The sequence below is a fragment of the Pelobates fuscus genome, chromosome 1 (genome assembly GCF_036172605.1).
Source record: "Pelobates fuscus isolate aPelFus1 chromosome 1, aPelFus1.pri, whole genome shotgun sequence".
NCBI classification, from domain to species: Eukaryota; Metazoa; Chordata; class Amphibia; order Anura; family Pelobatidae; genus Pelobates; species Pelobates fuscus.
The window spans coordinates 130840545-130856373 of NC_086317.1; the positions used below are offsets into that span (position 1 = coordinate 130840545).

The 15829-nt window shown below is 44.9% G+C and overlaps 1 protein-coding gene across 1 annotated transcript in view; it reads left to right on the forward strand.

The window, feature by feature from the left end:
- LOC134607868 (bile acid receptor-like) overlaps positions 1 to 15829 on the forward strand; it is a 115550-nt gene that overhangs the window by 74434 nt on the left and 25287 nt on the right. The window lies entirely within an intron of this gene.

The following is a 15829-nucleotide window of genomic DNA, read 5'->3' on the forward strand; positions in this document are numbered from 1 at the left end:
GTCTCATTAGAGATATCTTTGCCAGAAGCTCATGGAAGCAGGCTGAAGGGTCAGTGTTAGGACCCGCTTAGGGGGGTCTGCCTTGACGTTGGCAGGCGGGCATCCCTCCAATGGCCATTGGAGCAACTAAATGACCTCCATTTGTCTAAATATACATAGGGATTAAGGAGAAAGCGCAAGTAACATTTTCTTTTCTTTGGTTTTTACTATATATTGGGGCTGATGTGTGTTGTAGTCCTTGCTGCTTAAGCGCAGGACTTCTCTTTTTGTATTTATATATATATATATATATATATACTTAGATCATATATATAATATATATGATCTAAGTATATATTAGTTAATCTTACACTGTTTTAATCTTTATTTATTCATTTTACAGCCAGTCATCCCAGCTGGCAATGCTGTGGACGGCTATGCTGGCCATGTGATCGTGAGGTCCTCGCAAGGACCTCGCGATCACATGGCCCAGAAGGGCCGGATCGGAAGCAGGGGGACTCCCTGGGATGGCAGATGAAACCCCCCCTCGCCGGCGTGGGATCGCCGGCGTGGGATCACCGGCGACCGGGTAAGTACATAGAACGGCTTGGGTGTTCTATGCCGCCTGCCGGAGTTTAGGACCGGGTCCCCAAGGACGGCATCGAACGCCCGCCGCCCTTAAGGGGTTAAAGGGACAGCTTTAGCTTAATGAAGCAGATTTTTTTTTTTTATAGATCAGGGGTGCCCAATAGGTAGATCCCCAGCTGTTTTAAAACTACAGCTTCAACAATGCTTTGTCATACTAAAGGCAAGTAAAGCATCAGGGGAGTTGTAGTTCTCCAACATCTGGAGATCTACCTTTTGGGCAACCCTGGTATAGCTCATACCTCTGAAATCTCACTGCTCAATTATCTACCATTTAGTAGTGAAATATTTTTTGTTTCTGCAGCCATAGCCGCACCTCCTAAGTGACACAGCCTGCATGAAAAAAAATAGTTTAATTTTTAATCATATGTTAATTTACTTTAACAGTTTTTATCTCCTGCTCTGTAAATTGAGCTTTTATCATACACAGGAGGCTTCTACAAGAACTACAGTGCACCAGAGAAGAAATTCTAAATTAGGCAGACTGTGCAAAACAGGAAGCGTAAACATTAGATCTCACTTCATAGGAAGTGTTTAGGAAGGCTGTGCATATTACATACAGAGAGGTGTGACTAGGGCAGCATAAACAAAGTGGTTAAACTCATAAATGATAGATATTTAAGCTGTGAGACTGCAGGGGCATGACCTATACCAGAAATTAATAATTAAAAAGCTTTAATTTATTATTTTTATCTCACAGTGATACTACAGCGTTAGTGATACAGGTATTTATAATGCTTTGGTGTTTCTTTAATAACACAGTATATTGTTTACCATTGTTATCGATGGAATGTAATATTAGTGAAGCAGCTGATTTTAAAGGAATACTCCAAGCACCATAACCACTACAGCCAACTGCTGATGTGTTGATGACAGGACTGCCCTGGCACTCTTCTAGTATAAGCCTTATTCTTCAGTAGTAAAATTATCAAGATGCAGATTCTTTAGCTCAGTGTTCATTTAGCTCACTGCCAGATGTTTAGTATAAAATAAATGTCATTACAAATATGTATTTATACCAGTTTAGCTTTGTGAGCACTTACATTTAATCTGCTTTTACAGTGCTTGGCCAAAATGAAAATATCCCCATTCAAATGTGTGCATACAAAAATGAGTAATGTACATTTCAAGAGGGACCACATTAATTTAAATGCATTTATTTTTTTTCTTACTTGCTTTATAGTAAGCAGGTAAAAATTCTGCTTACCGTATATACTCGAGTATAAGCCGACCCGAATATAAGCCGAGGCCCCTAATTTTTCCCCAAAAAACTGGGAAAACGTATTGACTCGAGTATAAGACTAGGGTGGGAAATGCAGCAGCTACTGGTAAATTTCTAAATAAAATTAGATCCTAAAAAAAATATATTAATTGAATATTTATTTACAGTGTGTGTATAATGAATGCAGTGTGTGCGTATGAGTGCAGCGTGTGTGCGTATGAGTGCAGCGTGTGTGCGTATGAGTGCAGCGTGTGTGTGTATGAGTGCAGCGTGTGTATGAGTGCAGCGTGTGTATGAATGCAGTGTGTGTGTGTATGAATGCAGTGTGTGTGAGTGCAGTGTGTGTGAGTGCAGTGTGTGTGTATGAGTGCAGTGTGTGTATGAATGCAGTGTGTGTATGAATGCAGTGTATGAATGCAGTGTGTGCAGGGCCGGTGCAAGGATATTTGCCCCCCCATATGTCCTGACCTCCCCTCCTCCTCCCTCAGTGATCCTTACCTCCCCACCCCCGTGTTCCTTCACCCCCCTCCCCCAGTGGTCCTGACTCACCCCTCCCCTAGTGGTCCTTACTTCCCCCTCCCCTCCCCTAGTGGTCCTTACTTCCCCCTCCCCTCCCCTAGTGGTCCTTATCCCCCCCTCCCTCCCCTAGTGGTCCTTATCCCCCCCCTCCCTCCCATAGTGGTCCTTATCCCCCTCCCTCCCATAGTGGTCCTTATCCCCCTCCCTCCCATAGTGGTCCTTATCCCCCCCTCCCTTCCTCCCATAGTGGTCCTTATCCCCCCCTCCCTCCCATAGTGTTCCTTTTCTCCCCCCCTCCCTCCCATAGTGGTCCTTATCCCACCCCCCTGCCTCCGATAGTGGTCCTTATCCCACCCCCCTGCCTCCGATAGTGGTCCTTATCCCCCCTCCCTTCCATAGTGGTATAGTGGTCCTTTTCCCCCCCTCCCTCCCATAGTGGTCCTTATCCCCCCCCTCCCTCCCATAGTGGTCCTTATCCCCCCCTTCCCTCCCATAGTGGTCCTTATCCCCCCCCTCCCTCCCATAGTGGTCCTTATACCCCCCCTCCCTCCCATAGTGGTCCTTATCCCACCCCCTCCCTCCAATAGTGGTCCTTATCCCCCCCTCCCTCCCATAGCGGTCCTTATACCCCCCCCTCCCTCCCATAGCGGTCCTTATACCCCCCCTCCCTCCCATAGTGGTCCATATCCCCCCCCCTCCCTCCCATAGTGGTCCTTATACCCCCCCCCTCCCACAGTGGTCCTTATACCCCCTTTTTTTTTATTATTTTTTTTATTATTATTTTTTTTTTTTATTATTATTATTTCTTATTTTTTTTTTTTTTCGTCCCCCCTCCCTGCTTGATACATGGCAGGGAGGGGGGCTCTCCTTCCCTGGTGGTCCAGTGGCAGTTCAGTGGGGGGAGAGGGGGGCTGGCAGAGCTGTACTTACCTGTTCTGCAGCTCCTGTCAGCTTCCTCCTCCTCTGCGCCGTCCGTGCAGCTCCTTCTATCAGCTCACATTGTAAGTCTCGCGAGAGCCGCGGCTCTCGCGAGACTTACACTGGGAGCTGACCGAGGTGCTGAACGGACGGCGCGGAGGAGGAGAGAGCTGACAGGAGCTGCAGAACAGGTAAGTACAGCTCTGCCAGCCCCCCTCTCCCCCGGTCTGTATTATGGCAATGCAAATTGCCATAATACAGACCTTGACTCGAGTATAAGCCGAGTTGGGGTTTTTCAGCCCAAAAAATGGGCTGAAAAACTCGGCTTATACTCGAGTATATACGGTATGTTTCCTACATATTGGAAAGCCACAGCAGCCAGTGAATAGTCTTAGATTGTTATCATGCTAGTGTTTCTGGTCAGTAACAGCAGCGCTTAAATTGAGGTAAAAAATAATTTGGAGGACCTTTGCTCATTAAACCATGTGTATAAGGTTTTTAGCATACATTTTTTTTTAAAAAAACAATTATAATAATTTGTAGGAGGGGAAAATAAGGGGATTTAGCTTCTCCACCGCAACAATAGTACTACCATTTTCCTACATTAGAAACATGAAACAACTTAAAATTTGTTGAATAATTTTAGCTCTACATCATGAGAGTATGCAGGCAGTTCTAGCAGTACAGAGGTTATGAGAGAGGGAAATTTTAAGGACAGTGGGAGTGTAAAAAAACCCCCACAAAAAAACCCAGTATTTTTTCATGATGGAGCACATTACCACTTCCTCCCTGCTTCTGTTTCTCTCACAAGAATTCCAGATCATTTTGGCTGTTGTACAAAAATGTGTCTTTGGCTTATGGAAGATATTTGAAGACATATATAATTGCAAAACTGCATCTTTAATGAACTCTAACAGCTCCCCCAGTGAAACAGTAACAAGGATAGTGATTATATTTGGTGATTCCAAGTTGCCTCACATGAAATTTAAGGAGACCACAGTACTATTATGTTAAATGTGTTCACAGTAAATTGGACAATTATGCGATAGGTTGATAAAATAAGTAGAAGAATTAATCAATTAAAAAGATTACGCAAAGTGAAGGAAAATAATTGTTGTGGTTAGCTGAAACCATTTTTATTTTTAGTGGGTTGAAGACTGTAAATTATTTTGTCACCACCATTTAGGGTCAAGAGAAACTCTAGGCACCATAACCACTACAAATCATTGTTATGCTATGACAATAAGTCTATCAGTGCTCCCCTGGATTTTCTGTTTTGAGTTTTTGGACATGTCCGAGCACTCTCAATCACACATAGTCCACCTCTCTGCATTCAATCTGAAATAACGTTTTTATGCATTATCAAGTGAGAATTCGTCCAAACTTCAGTGGGTCGATGAGAAGAGAGTGTTGCCCTGTCCCCAGTTATATATTTGTGGGTATATAGGAATGTTATTAAAGAGTAAATAGTACATATCACTCACAATGCCTCTCCTTTTTATCAAATTCACGAGTTCTCACTGCGAATGTTACTTCTTCTGAAAGCTAGAAGAGAGTACAGCTTTGGAGTGCATATTCAGTGCTACTTATTATAGTTTAGACTAGAAAGCCGCTTTTTTTGAAACAGTAATGGTGAGACTATTAAACAAGTGAAGCCAATGGTACTCAGAACCCTCTATAGTGATAATCAGTGTCTGTCTCCAATACAGCAATTATTAGTGGAAAACCAAATAAATTAATGTGGCACATTAAGATGCTTGATGTGAAGTGATATCACAGTTGGGTAATATTTTACCGCTACACCTGTTATCACAATACATCAAGCGGTTTAATCTGCAGGGAACCTTACCAGGTAATAAGACATTATCAGGAGGAGAGCACCATAACTGCTTCATTTCATTAAAGTGGTTATAGTGTCAAGTCTCTCGGCACTGTTCTTCCATTCAGCATCACCATTTTAAATATTTACATGTTAAACAAGAATCAGCAAACCATCCAATTTGTACTGCTTGGGGTAAAGAAGAAGCATAATCCTGAGCAGAAATGGGTGGGGCCAGAAAGGTGGCGTTTTGTCATCACCAATGATAAACATGCCTGCTCTAAACGGATGCATGTTTGTTAAATGCTCTTCCAGGGCAACCCATGCATAGAGCTCTGCTGAAGAGCGCTAGCATGAGAAAAATGTGTTCTGTCTCTGGTGTCTCCATAAGTGGGACACCAGACGACAAAGTGGCAAGGAAAGTGTATTGTGCATGTGTTTGGAGGCTGCTTGTGAGATTGCGTGTGTGCAGAGTGAGCTGATTGTGGTGTGGTGTTTTGTGTAAATTGGTTGGTTTTAGTTCTGATGTGTTTGTGGTGTAATATGTGTGGCTGGAGACTGAAGAGAGCGAGAGGGTGTGTGTATAGGGGGTGTAACAAGGGTGTGCATAGGGACTGTAGTATATGTAATACTCTCCAGCTAAGCCCTTTGTATAAAAGAGCTTCAATGGCTAGTTATCAGGTTACTGGCAGGGCTCTCTCTACCTCTTGCATTTGTCTGTGTATATTGTACGTTCTCCACTAATTGTAAAGCGCTGTGAAATCTGTTGGCGCTTTATAAATACCAGTAATAAATAAAAATAAATAGTGTGTGTGTATGTGGTGTAGTGTGTGTATGAATTGTAGAGAATGTGTGTTTAGGGAATGTAGTGCGTGTTTGAGTGTAGAGCATCTAATGTGTGCATAGGGGATCCAGAGTGTGTATGTCAGAAATATAGTGTGTGGGTGGTGCGGTGTGTTTCTATAGGGAATGCATGGGGTGCATGGTATGTGAAGGGTGCACTGTGTGTGTAAAGGGTGCACTGTGTGTCTATAGGGGATCTTTTGTATGTGTAGAGGATCCAGCGTGTGCGTAGAAGATCCAGAGTGTTTACAAGGAAGTATTTGCTGTTTGCAAATTGTCTGATACTGAACGCAGGAGCAGTTCCAAGGGACTCCAGGCACTATAACCAATTCAATGAGACAAAATAGTTATAGTGCCTACAGTGTACCTTTTTTGATGGGAACTGATACAGAATGGGAGCAGATGACCAATATCAAAGGGAACAAAAAGCCCAACAGAGAGAAGAAAATGGTACAGATATGGAAGGTAGAAAAAGACAATTAACTTATAATGTTGCACTAGCACCTTGTTTCAGTCAATATTACTTTGTTTGTCAATGCTTGTTAATTTATATCCCCCTGTTGAATTGTAAAATTGGAGAGTAAATTGACGTAGAACTAATAGGTACAGGGAGAGAATAGGGTAAATGAAAAGAAGTGAGTATTTGGAAGTGGGAATGCAAATGACATTTGAGATGGAGGGGGGATTCAGAATATTCACAAAGCACAGATTTTAAACTGAATAGGGACCAATGTATCATTCACTTGCTTTTATGCAAGCGAACAATAATTTAAGGCACTATCGGCCCGCTGGCAGGAATAAAGAGTGTGAGTCACTATGGTGCTCAGGGTATTTATTTAGAGTGCAGTAGACAAAATATCAGACTTTTCTATCTTATACTATTTTGATATTGTTGTATATGGCCATATAATACTTTAATTGTTTCTTTAAAATAACAATCACCTATTACAAATGTTTTGATTTTTTCATGAGATGTTCCATTTCATTTTATATTAATGTATAAAAGATTTAGTAGATTACATTATAATCCAGTTCAGATAAGGCAAAACCCAGTTAAACATTACAAATGAGAAAAATAAATACTATATTTTTCAGACTATAGAATGCAGATTTTTACCCCAACATTTGGGATAAAAAACTGCTTGCATCCTATATGCTGAGTATCCTTTTAATGGTATATGAATAGCGAGAATCGCTAATTATATATAAATATGTGTGTATATATATATATATATATATATATATATATATATATATATGCATCCATGTCTGGCCCGCTGAGCCGGTGAGCACTGCAGGCTTCCATAGCAGGAGGGGCCTTTTATACTTTGTCTGCAGCTCCCACTCTCACAAGTGTTGGCATTCCAGAGCATTGCTGCGGGTTATCACGGCAACGCTCTAAAACTGTACAATGCTAAGGCCCGCAAGTACAGTGTTCCTCTGGCAGAGTTGCAGCCACCATAGGACCACCAGTCTCTTGCTATAAGTAAGAAGCAGGGTGGAGGAATAAACTCTAATAAGAACAATACATAAATAAATGATAATTAAAGTAAAACTGCTGCTCTATCGTCATCCCCATGGAACACAGCCCTTATCATACTCCACAAAGTCTCACACACACAACACACACACTGCATTCACAATACAAACACACACTGCATCCCTTACAAACCGCACTCAATATATACACACTGCATCCCTTCCACATATACACAGTATTCATTATACACACACATTGCATCCTCTCAGGGCCGGCGCCACCTGTAAGGCGACCTAGGCAGCCGCCTAGGGCGCAACTTACCAGGGGGCGCCGGATCCCTGTGCCCGGTGTGGCTCCTCATGCTGCGCCGCCTGAGCGCTTTAACAAGCCTCAGGCGGCGCAGCACTGCTGTGTGAGGGCGGCCGGGTTTGAGTGACCGGCAGGAGGGAAGCGCAGAGCGCTCCCTCCTGCCGGTCTCTCCATGTAGCGTGGCCGACGGCGCGGAACGCGGGACAGGAACCTCTGTTTCCTGTACCCGGCCGCCGGCGGAATGACAGGAAGTGCTCACTTAGTGAGCGCTTCCTGTCATTCCGCCGGCGGCCGGGTACAGGAAACAGAGGTTCCTGTCCCGCGTTCCGCGCCGCCCGGCCATGCTACATGGGCAGAGGGGAGGGTAAGGACCACTTTGGGAGGGAGGCGGGGGGGGGGGGGGGGGTTAAGGACCACTTTGGGGGGGGGGGGGATTGTAAGGACCACTTTGGGAGGGAGGGGGGATTGTAAGGACCACTTTGGGAGGGAGGGGGGATTGTAAGGACCACTTTGGGAGGGAAGGGGGGGATTGTAAGGACCACTATGGGAGGGAGGGAGGGGGGATTGTAAGGACCACTTTGGGAGGGAGGGGGGATTGTAAGGACCACTTTGGGAGGGAAGGGGGGGATTGTAAGGACCACTTTGGGAGGGAGGGGGGGGGATTGTAAGGACCACTTTGGGAGGGGGGGGGGTAAGGACCACTTTGGGAGGGGGGTAAGGACCACCATGGGAGGGGGGGTAAGGACCACTATGGGAGGGAAGGAGGGGGTAAGGACCACCATGGGAGGGAGGGGGGGGTAAGGACCACTATGGGAGGGAGGGGGGGGGGGTAAGGACCACCATGGGAGGCAGGGGGGGTAAGGACCACCATGGGAGGGAGGGGGGGTAAGGACCACTAGGGGAGGGAGGGGGATAAGGACCACTAGGGGAGGGAGGGGAGGGGTAAGGACCACTATGGGAGGGAGGGGGGGTAAGGACCACTAGGGGAGGGAGGGAGGATAAGGACCACTAGGGGAGGGAGGGGGGATAAGGACCACTAGGGGAGGGAGGGGGGATAAGGACCACTAGGAGAGGGGAAGGTAAGGACCAGTAGGGGAGGGGAGGGGGGAGCAAGGACCACTAGGGGAGGGGAGGGTAAGGACCACTAGGGGAGGGGAGGGGAGGGGGATGTAAGGACCACTAGGGGAGGGTAAGGACCACTTGGGGAGGCGTGAGTCAGGACCACTGGGGGAGGGGGGTGAAGGAACACAGGGGGAACAGGGGTGGGGAGGTAAGGACCACTGAGGGAGGAGGAGGGGAGGTCCACTAGGGGTTTGGGAGAGGGAGGACCACTAAGGGGGGGAAGGACCATCAAAGGGGTGTAAGGAGGGAGGACTACTAAGGAGAGGGGAGGAGGGTAAGGACCACTAAGGGGGGGAGATTACCACTAAGGGGGTGGGGGGAGTAGGGGAAGGTCTACTAAGGGGTTTGGGAGAGGGAGGACCACTAAGGGGGGAGTGAGAAGACCACCAAGGGGGGACTGCAGGGGGACAGGGGGCCAAGGGAGAGCACTAAGTGACAGAAGGGGAGAACACGGAGGGACAGAAGGGAGGGGGAAATCAATAATTGACCGGAGGGGAGAGCACTATGAATTTTTTTTTTTTAAATAAAGAGCTGTTCCCCTATCCTACCCCACAAACCCTCTCTTTTACACTACACACATACACAATGCATCCCCCCCCCCCCACACACACACACAGAAACATACAATGCATTCCTACTCACACACAGACACACCCGAAACACACAATGCATCCCTTACGTTCTCTTACATAATTAATGCCCCCCTTACAGACACACACTGCATTCAATTACATACACAGAAACAAACCTTACACACACACACACACACACACACACACAGAAACATACAATGCATTCCTTACACGCAAGCACACTACATCCCCTATAAACACACTACATCCCTTACACAAATTGCACACATAAAACATCCCCAACTCATGGATGGGCCATGTAGGTAGATTTATGGGTGAGCATTGTAGGCGTATGCCCCCTGGGGGCCCAGACCTTGAGCTGTGTAAGGGGCCCTAAAAAAATGGAGCTGCTTCCTGTTTGTTAATTGTTGTGAGCACTGTTAAAAACAGTCTCCAGAGAGCCTCTTCTACACCAGACCTGTGGAGCCAGACTGAGCCCATCATCAGCCCCTTGTCCTCATCTGGTGGTAAGTAGGCAATCCAATATATTATTAGTGGAACTAATCTCTAATTTACTTCACATTAAATGGATACTATAGTCACCAGAAGCACTACAGCATAATGTAGTGGTTCTGGTGTCTATAGCCTGTGCCTGTAGGCTTTTTAATGTAAACACACTGTCTTTTCAGATAAAAGACCCTTTGTGAAGACTGGCGTTGGCCCATATGGCAGAGCATATGGGCGGGGCATTGTGATGTCACATGGTGGGCAGGACATATTGGGGGGGGGGGGGGCGTCAATTTTTTTTTTGCCTAGGGCGGCAAAAATCCTTGCACCGGCCCTGCATCCTCTATACACACTACATTCACTATTTGTGCACACACAGCATTCCTTACAAACACTCTGCATTCAATATATACGCATACACACTCTGCATTCACTATACACACAATGCATTCACCATACACATAAACACTACATCCCCTACACACATTCATTATACACACATACACACTACATCCCCTACAACACTGCATCCCATACACACACTGTATGGTATATGGTAATTATGGCACAGGTTGTTTAATTAATGTTTCCTAAATTTCTAGTTAAAATATATGGTGTTATATTCCAGTGCGCATTATATTCTGAAAAATATGGTAAAAACATTGTTCATTTGTCCTTTTCTATTCACCTGGCAGTCAGGATAGCGAAAGCATACAAAGGACAATGATTGATAGGGAGCTACGATGAAGTTACAGGATAAAAATGTGTGAAATAACTTTTGTGACTGGGAAAATATTTGAAGAGCTATTAAGAGATAATATTCAGGAATTCATTGGGAAGAACTTTTTTATTAGCAAAACAAAAAAGAACCTTCTAGGGAGAGGATGTCAGGTTACTCAAAGGAAGGGGGGGTAACCCCCAGAAATAATTAATAGTTAACAAAAAGAACGCAAGAAAAACACATTTAGGAGATAGACCCCCATTGGTAGGGAGTATCCCTAATAAAACATAACTTTTAATGTATAAATATATGTATAAAAACCTCAATCTACAAGAGGATCAAATCGAGTATCTATATTAGGAAAAAATCCTACAAAACTGTGGTATAGAGAAATATGTATACATGAAATTACACGATGTACAAAGCAAAAATAAATAAATAAGATAAATAAGGAAAATGGAAAGAATCAGAGACTATCCACTCCAAGACTGTGGAGGGTATTCACTGAAATTAGCGATGTATAAAATAAATATAAAAAGGTGAAATAACGAAAAAAAAATAACAAATGGAAAATTTGGAAGGGGGAAGCTTAAGTGAGATAAGGTTATAATGTTGCAAGTAGTCTATTAGAGATATGAGATACCAGAGTATAGATAAGCAAGTACCCCCCTCCCTTCACTTAGAGGAAATGGAAGATATCCTTGAAAGAATATATAATGAAAATAAAATAAAAAATGATAAATGAAGAATGATAATAAATAATAAAGATAATTGACAGTGGACACCTCGTAGGCGAAAAATCAAACGAGCTACAGAGATTACTCGTATAGAGCATGAATGTATAATAGTATAAAAGTCTGGTATGGGTGGTATTATCTCCGAAAATATTGGCAAAATGTCGTTCTATATGTTTTAACCAACCCCATACATCCATACATAAAAAGGCGCGTTTTGTAAAAAATGGCTCTTCCCCTGGACTTTTTGTTAACTATTTGTTAGCAATAATCAGCATGGTTTTATGAAACATAGGTCATGTCAAACTAACCTAATTGCATTCTACGAAGAAGTAAGTAGAAGTATATATCAGGGTGTTGCAGTGGATGTGATCTACTTGGATTTTTCCAAGACATTTGATACGGTTCCTCACAAAAGGTTAGTCTTCAAACTAAAATAAATTGGTCTAGATGAATATTCTTGTTCTTGGGTAGAACATTGGCTTAAGGATAGAGTACAACTAGTTGTCATTAGTGATGTCGCGAACATAAAATTTTCGTTTCGCGAACGGTGGACGCGAACGTCCGCAAATGTTCGCGAACCGTGCGAACCGCCATAGCCTTCAATAGGCAGGCGAATTTTAAAACCCACAATAGTGGCTGAAGGGGGGGGAGGAGACCTACTCTCCTCCCCCCCCCCGGCCCCCACCCCTGGGTTCGGGTGGGGGCCATAATGATAATGAGGGGGGGGACCTACTGTCCTCCGCCCCCCGGCCCCCACCCCTGTGCGGCGGGTGGGGGCCATAATGATAATGAGGGGGGGGCTACTGTCCCCCCCCCGGGCGGCGGGTGGGGGCCATAAAGATAATGAGGGGGGACCTACTGTCCTCCCCCTCTCCGGCCCTAAAATTAACAATAGGGGGGACCTATTGTCCCCCCCGGCCCCCACCCCTGAGCGGTGGGTGGGGGCCCTAAAATTAACAATAAGGGGGGGACCTATTGTCCCCCACTGGCCCCCACCCCTGAGCGGTGGGTGGGGGCCCTAAAATTAACAATAAGGGGGGACCTATTGTCCCCCCCGGCCCCCACCCCTGAGCGGTGGGTGGGGGCCCTAAAATTAACAAAAGGGGGGACCTATTGTCCCCCCCCCCGGCCCCCACCCCTGAGCGGTGGGTGGGGGCCCTAAAATTAACAATAAGGGGGGGACCTATTGTCCCCCCCCGCCCCCACCCCTGAGCAGTGGGTGGGGGCCCTAAAATTAACAATAAGGGGGGGACCTATTGTCCCCCCCCGGCCCCCACCCCTGAGCGGTGGGTGGGGGCCCTAAAATTAACAATATGGGGGGACCTATTGTCCCCCCCGGCCCCCACCCCTGAGCGGTGGGTGGGGGCCCTAAAATTAACAATAAGGGGGGGACCTATTGTCCCCCCCCCGGCCCCCACCCCTGAGCGGTGGGTGGGGGCCCTAAAATTAACCTATTGTGGGGGCCCTAAATACTATCTCATTGAAGTGACCTGGATGCAGTGCCCCTGTTTCCTTAACCCTGCAATGTAAAACACTGTGAATTCAGAGAAGCCACTTGAGGCACTTCCTGGATTTACATGGCTCCATTAGACATCTTCATGCTTTGCATCAAGACATCCATAGTCATTAAAATACCCATAGGAAAGCATTTATTCAGTGCTTTCCTATGGGGAAGCTTTAATGCATGTGCAGTGCTAGCTGGGCAGGGCACTTTAGGTTCCCCCATTGGCATTAAGTCACTGGAGGAGATTGATTAACTATTTATTTGCCTGGGTGAGGTAAGTGTCATTAGAGGGAAAGGGACACGATAGCGTTAGGAATACAGTTTTGTATTCCTAACACTATAGTGTTCTTTTAAAGGAACACTATAGGGTCAGAAACACAAACATGTATTCCTGACCCAATAGTGCTTAATCACCATTTAGGTGGCTTGCCCTCCTACCCCTCAGCCTCCTTAGAAAAGGTGAAAACTCACCTTAATTCTAAGCGTTGCGTGGGCCAGCTGGCCCCACCCTGATTCACCTCCTTGGTGACAACATCAGAATTGCAGATTTTTAGCCAATCCAATGCTTTCCCTATGGAAAAGAATTGGATTGGCTGAAGTCAGCAAGGAGGCGGGCAGGGCCAAATGCCTTTTTAGTCAATCAGAAACTACTCATAGAAATGCATTGAATCAATGCATCTCTACGAGGAAAATGCAGCATCCCCATCCAGAGCGTGGAGAAGATGAATGGCAGTGCTGCCTATTGTGCAGCACTGGCTCAGGAAGCACCTCCAGTGGCCATCTGAGGAGTGGCCACTTGGAGGTGTCCCTAGGGGCAATGTAAACACATGGAAATGCCTGAAGGCAATTAATATACTCACCAGAACAACTACATTAAAGGACCACTATAGTGCCAGGAAAACAAACTCGTTTTCCTGGCACTATAGTGCCGGGTCCCACTCCCCCCGGGCTGAAGGGGGAAGAAGGGGGTTAAACACTCACCTTTCTCCAGCGCCGGGCTCCCTCAGCGCTGGGGACTCTCCTCCTCCTTTGGACGTCATCGACTGAATGCGCATGTGCGGCAAGAGCCGCACGCGCATTCAGCCAGTCCATAGGAAAGCATTCTCAATGCTTTCCTATGGACGCTGGTGTCTTCTCACTGTGAAAATCACAGTGAGAAGCGCGGAAGCGCCTCTAGCGGCTGTCAACGAGACAGCCACTAGAGGCTGGATTAACCCATTTGTAAACATAGCAGTTTCTCTGAAACTGCTATGTTTACAGCAGGCAGGTTTAATCCTAGATGGACCTGGCACCCAGACCACTTCATTGAGCTGAAGTGGTCTGGGTGCCTATAGTGGTCCTTTAAGCTGTAGTTGTTCTGGTGACTATAGTGTCCCTTTAAGTATTTATTTATGTCACCAGACCCCTGGTCTTAACTCCCCATTATTACCTTTAAAATGTAAGCTCAAAAGTCATATTGTATAAAACTGTAAGCGCTAGACTGTAAGCTCATGGGATCTGCTCCTTTTGTGTACATTTTGTATATTAACTGTCTAAATTGTGAATAATTACTAATGTTCAGTTTTCATAAATAAATAAAATACATCAGTTCATATAAAAAAAAATCATGCAATACAGACAATAGAAATAGACAATACATGGAATAGACAATACAGGCAGCCAACATTTTAAGAATTTCAATATTGTACCAAGAAATAAAGATATTGAATGGTTTAATTCTACAGTCTTTTTGACAATGAACAAGCATTTAAACTACATTTAGCAAATTTTTTTTAAAAACGACTTTTGTTCATGCTAATCAATACTGGAGGGGATATTGTACTGTAAGGTATAAATCATTTCAGAATATATCTGTCTAAGATGAATGTACTGAAGGAACATGGTTTGCATATTTAAAAGGATACTATAGTCATCCAAAAGTTAGGTTTAGAGGGACACAACAGGCACCTGGAACACTTCATCTAATTCAAGTGGTCTGGGTGCAGTGCCCCTGTCCCTTTAACTCTGCAATATAAAACATTGCTGTTTCAGAGACCAGTTTCATTGGCCAGGATTATCACAGAGGAATATTTTGAATCATCTAAGCTAGATTTATAAATATATAGGCTTATCATAATTAGGATTTGTCATGATATCCTTAGTACATATTACGTATTAAATGGCAGCACATGAAAAATGCCACACTGCAGTATCAAGATCTCATATTGAGAATGACTTCTCATTGATAGTGAGTAGATTTCACTCATGCAGCATTTGAATTCGATGTATTGCAGGGCAACACTTTGCACATCCTCCCTATAATACATAATTGTTTCAATCGATTTGTTAACCCAATGATATACAGTAACATGCTGGGCTGTAATAACAATTATATATATATATATATATATATATAGAGAGAGAGAGAGAGATAGTAAATAAACTGCTCATCCACAGCATTAAAATCTCTGACAGGTATAGTGAATAACATTGATTATATCTTTACAACTGCACATGTTAAAGGGTGGGTTATATTAGGCAGCAAGTGAACAGTCAGTTCTTGGATTTCATGTGTTGGGAGCAGGAAAAATGGCCGAGCGAAAATATCTGAGTAACTTTAACAAGGGTCAGATAGGGAGGGCTAGACGACTAGGTTAGAGTATCTTCAAAATGGAAAGTCTTGTGGGGTGTTCCTGGTATACAGTACCTACCAAAAGTGGTGCAAGAAAGGGTAACCAACGAATTGGCATGACAGTCACGGGCGTCCAAGGTTCATTGATGCACGTAGGAAGTGAAGGCTAGCCCGTCTGCTCCGACCACACAGAAAAGCTACTATAGCTCAAATGGCTGAAACACTTAATGCTGGCCATTATAGAAAGGTGTCAGAACACATAGTGCATCACAGTTTGCTGCATATGGGGCCCAATGATGACCCCAGTCCACTGCCAAAAGC